The sequence below is a fragment of the Scylla paramamosain genome, chromosome 30, assembly GCF_035594125.1.
Source record: "Scylla paramamosain isolate STU-SP2022 chromosome 30, ASM3559412v1, whole genome shotgun sequence".
Taxonomy (NCBI): Eukaryota; Metazoa; Arthropoda; class Malacostraca; order Decapoda; family Portunidae; genus Scylla; species Scylla paramamosain.
This window is the reverse complement of record NC_087180.1, coordinates 15,469,115-15,474,114: the sequence shown is the minus strand read 5'-3', so window position 1 is coordinate 15,474,114 and position 5,000 is coordinate 15,469,115. Positions and strand designations below refer to the sequence as shown.

The window sequence follows — 5,000 nt, the reverse complement described above, 5'->3', positions numbered from 1 at the left end:
CACAGCGACCCGGACAAGCAGGTTTTTGATGCCACGAAGAGGGACGCTGGTTCAAGAAGTGATGGCCCAAGAGAGAGAGAGAGAGAGAGAGAGAGAGAGAGAGAGAGAGAGAGAGAGAGAGAGAGAGAGAGAGAGAGAGAGAGAGAGAGAGAGAGAGAGAGAGAGAGAGAGAGAGAGAGAGAGCAGTGATGAAAGGTATGAAAAGGGTAGAGTGAATGATTAATAGAAGAGGGAAGGAGAAAAAAATTAGAGAAATGGTAAGAAAAGAGAGAGAAATGGTAAGAGAGAGGATAAGTAGACGTGTAAATGAAGGAAGAAAGGAAATAAAGAAGGAAAGGAAAAGAGGAGAAGAAGAATGAAGAAGAAGGTAGAAGGAAAAAGAGATAAATGAAGCTAAGGAGAGAATATGAAATGGTAGTATTAAAAAAAAATGAAATAAAGAAGTAAGCAAGTAGGAAAGAAAGAAGAAATATGAAAAAAGAAAGGGTAGAAAGAAGAACAGAGAAAAGACGAAAAGATAAAAAAAAACAGGAAGAACAAATAAACAAACAAAACAAAACAACCAAGCAAGAAAAGAAAACAAAACAAAAAAGAAAAAGAAAAAGAAAACGAGACGCAGGCAGGGAGACAGAGAGAGAGAGAGAGAGAGAGGCAGTGAGGGAGGGGCGGCTTGGCACAAGAACGGGCCAACCCACCATAACCATTGGGTCGAAAATAGGCGAGAATTAAACCCCTTTCCTACCTAATCCTCACCCAAAGCCTTCAAATTACCCAGCTACTCTCAGGTACTTCGTCTGATTGGACAGTTTATTGAGGGGGATTTGGACCACCGAGGGGAAGGGAGAGGGGACATGGGGGTGAGGGGAAAGGAGGGACAGGTGGTGGGGGGAGAAGTGGGGAGGGGAAATGGAGTGGTGGATGAAGGGAGGGGAATGACTGGTGGGTGTTGTGGTGGTGGTGATGTGGTGTGAGGGGAGATGAGGGGAAATGTTCAGGGAGAGAGGTGTGTGGTTGGGAGTAATTTTTGAAGGTGGGGAGAGTAGGAGGGGTATGCCAGACCACTTAATTTATTTTTTCTTTCTTTCTTGGTGTTTTCTCTAAATTTTGAGAGAGAGAGAGAGAGAGAGAGAGAGAGAGAGAGAGAGAGAGAGAGAGAGAGAGAGAGAGAGAGAGAGAGAGAGAGAATGTTGATACGCTACTGTATTTTCTATTATATTTTTAGCCTTCTCTCTCTCTCTCTCTCTCTCTCTCTCTCTCTCTCTCTCTCTCTCTCTCTCTCTCTCTCTCTCTCTCTCACATCTATCCTATCCTCTTTACTATTCTACATTTCATCCCCAATCCTCCTCTTTTTTCCCCTCCCATCCCATTCTCATCTCCCCATCACATCCTCACCTTTTTCTTCCCTACCCTAAAATTATCTCCCTTTTTTACACTTTCCCTCCATCACCATCATCTTTTTCACTCCCCTTCATCTCCCCATCACATCTTATCTCTTTACCTTCCCCATCCAAACGCTTCCACCCATCCACATCTCTCCATCTCCCTCCTTTACCACCACACCACCACTTCCTTAAACCACACACCTCCACTCTCTCTCTCTCTCTCTCTCTCTCTCTCTCTCTCTCCAGACCAGAACAATTGCGCCTCCAGGATTAGAGCCCAGTTTTCGCTGCGGCGTGGACAGGTCACTCCTTCTTAATTAATCGTGGTGCGCAAAATACCTGGAATAGGGAAGCGGTATAGGATTTCCGGGAATGGGAATAGGAACACATAGGCTAGTGATACATAAATGATGGGAACGACTGTGGTGGTGGTGGTGGTGGTGGTGGTGGTGGTGGTGGTGGTGGTGGTGGTGGTGGTGGTGGTAGTGGTTGTAGTTGTTTAGTAGTGGTAGTCAGAGAGAGAGAGAGAGAGAGAGAGAGAGAGAGAGAGAGAGAGAGAGAGAGAGAGAGAGAGAGAGAGAGAGAGAGAGAGAGAGAGAGAGAGAGAGAGAGGGCGCACTGAAAGAACCGACCAATCAGCTCTCACAGGTCAACCTCTCCTCCTGTTTCCTTTCCCTCCCTTGCCTCCTCTCACTTCCCTCCCTTTCCCCCCTCCGTCTCTCTCTCCTCTCCCTTTCCACACTCACTAATCACCTGGCGGCTCCACTAACGAGAGAGAGAGAGAGAGAGAGAGAGAGAGAGAGAGAGAGAGAGAGAGAGAGAGAGAGAGAGAGAGAGAGAGAGAGAGAGAGAGAGAGAGAGAGATCCGTATTAATAAACAGATCTGAGAATGAAAAGTTAGTCACGAAGTCAATATTTTTCTCAAACTTGGACCTAAAAATGGTGAATGAAAAAAGTTCCAAAGATTAAAGTTTGCATCTAAGAGTCATTTCAAAGTACCTGAGAATTAAAAGTATCTTAGGAGTCTTTTCTTTTCTTTTCTTTTTTTTATTTCATCAGGAGGTGGAACTGCCTTTGGTATTGATCAGTATTGGAGTTTCAATTTTTTTTTCTGTAACTAATTTCTATTCTTTACTGGTTTTCTAAATTAAATACAAAGGAAGTCCAAACAGCAACAGTTCTTGAGGTCCTTACATAAGAACATTAAAAAAAATAAGGGAAGCTGCAAGAAGCCACCAGGCCTACACGTGGCAGTCCCTGTATGAAACTTCGCTGTTTAGGTAATACGTGTACAGTCACGGTCATAAGTTGTGTTCTGCTTCGTTGGCATGAAGAATCGTATCCAGCTCAGATTCCTCCCCCGTCGCTGGCACCCTGCACTCCTCTCCTCACGACGCACTGTTGCTCAAACCTTCGCGGACACAACTTATGAGCATCACTGTAAATATATAAAGATAAATACCCCTATAAAGGCACATCTACAAGTACAAGCCAAGAAACTTTACTTAATCCAAACTGATCCAAACTAAACATATAAACTAACACTACTTTTGACCCCATTGTATGTATATGGGGAGACAAATATTCCACCTCGTCTTCCCTTCTGTACAGGCCAAGATTTTGTATTTTATTTAACCCATACCTTAAAATACGCTGATCCAAACTTAACACGTAAACTGACACTACTTTTGACCACCACTGTACGTACATAGAGAGACAAATACCCCACCTGTTCTTCCTCCCCCCATAAGAAAAGAAAAAAAAAATAAATATCACCTTTTACAATAACAATGCTAATACCAAGTTTGACCACCACTGTATGTATATAGAGACAAAAATCCCTCTCTTTCTCCCCCATAAAATAGCACCTTTAGAAGTACAGGGCAGGAACTTTCGCTTCATCCCGAGTGGTGAACTGCGCTAATCTCTCCCTCAAAAGTGCTTCGGTTGCCGCGCTCGGGGGCTTCACTGAATGGCTAATCACACCTCGAGCTGGTCCAATCACTTCCGGCCGAATGTCCCTTAATGAAGCCCTCTCTCGTTATTGCCATGGAGGTGTCGGGGTGAAGGAGGTGAAGGAGGTGCAGGAGGAAGAGTAAGGGAGGGAGTAGGGAGGGAATGTTGTTAGTGATGCGTGGGAGGGAGGGAGGGAGAGAGAGAGAGAGAGAGAGAGAGAGAGAGAGAGAGAGAGAGAGAGAGAGAGAGAGAGAGAGAGAGAGAGAGAGAGAGAGAGAGAGAGAGAGAGAGAGAGAGAGAGGGAGAAAGATTAAAAAGAAAAAAATAAATAAATAGATGAGAGATGAATGTGTTTGTGAGCGACAGCAAGAGAGAGAGAGAGAGAGAGAGAGAGAGAGAGAGAGAGAGAGAGAGAGAGAGAGAGAGAGAGAGAGAGAGAGAGAGAGAGAGAGAGAGAGAGAATTCTTAAGTGTGAGGGTGTGAAAGCGTGAAATCTGGACGATGAGGAGGACATGATAATTAGGAAAAAATAGAGATAGAGATAGTAAGAGAGAAAGAGAGGGAGTGAGAGTGAGAGAGTTCTAAGGGAGAGAGGGAGAGGATTCAAGTGTTTAGAAGAAAGACGAAAGGGCTAAAGAAAGGGAGAAGGGTGATAAGGGTAGAAGAAGGGAAGAGGAGGAGGAGGAGGAGGAGGAGGAGGAGGAGGAGGAGGAGGAGGAGGAGGAGGAGGTGCTGGGGCGTGACACAAGAGGAGTCAGACGCCAATAAAGTCAGTGGGTGGAAATTTGCTCAAAAATGAGAGAATTGAGAGAGAGAGAGAGAGAGAGAGAGAGAGAGAGAGAGAGAGAGAGAGAGAGAGAGAGAGAGAGAGAGAGAGAGAGAGAGAGAGAGAGAGAGAAACTACCACACTCATTCCACACATCCACATAACATTATATTCCCCCAAACCTTCATCACCCATTTCTACCCATTCCCCACATTAATCCCGCACGAAAACCCCCATTCATATTTCCTGATACATAACCTCCCCACATCCCCAACTATCTCCCCTCTCCCCAATATTAACACTATGATCTCCCATTCCCCAACACACCCCATGCACCTCAATGCCATTAACACCCCATCTCTTCTCCCCCATCTCCATCGTAAGTCTACTCCCCTCCCCAATACTCCCCTAAAACACCCTTCCTAACTAGCTAAACACCACAACACCTCCTCCACTAACCTCCCCACTCCCCGAACTACCTCCACCTATCTCCTCCCCACCCACACGTATCTGAGTATAATAACAAGGTCCTCTCCCCAAAAGAACCCCAAAAATACTCTCCCCACCAACTTCTACCTACCTACCCTTTCTTCCCCTCATCCACCCCATCTCCTCCACTACCCCCCAAAACCCAAACCTTCCCCTCTCTTCCCCCCACCATCACTACCCCAACCCTCCCTGAATGGCATAACACCTTTCCCTCCCCACCTACCTCCCCTCTGCTCCCCTCATCTCCCCCCACTGGACGCCATAATCAAAAACTACTTATCACCGTACTTGAAAAATCTTAACCTGAAAATGTTTCCTGATAAACGTCCCATTTTCAGTGTGTTTCGCCCCGTGTCAGAATGCTTCGCGGGTTCCTGGAGGTTTGTGGCGCGCGGGGGATGAGCGAA

At 45.8% G+C, this 5,000-nt stretch overlaps 1 long non-coding RNA gene across 1 annotated transcript in view; it reads right to left on the bottom strand.

Moving 5' to 3' along the window:
* Positions 1-2,241: 2,241 nt before the first annotated feature.
* Positions 2,242-5,000, bottom strand: part of LOC135115902 (uncharacterized) — a 105,340-nt gene continuing 102,581 nt past the window's right edge. The window contains exon 4 of the long non-coding RNA XR_010276094.1: positions 2,242-2,820. This is a non-coding gene — a long non-coding RNA (uncharacterized LOC135115902). The remainder of the gene's footprint in view (positions 2,821-5,000) is intronic.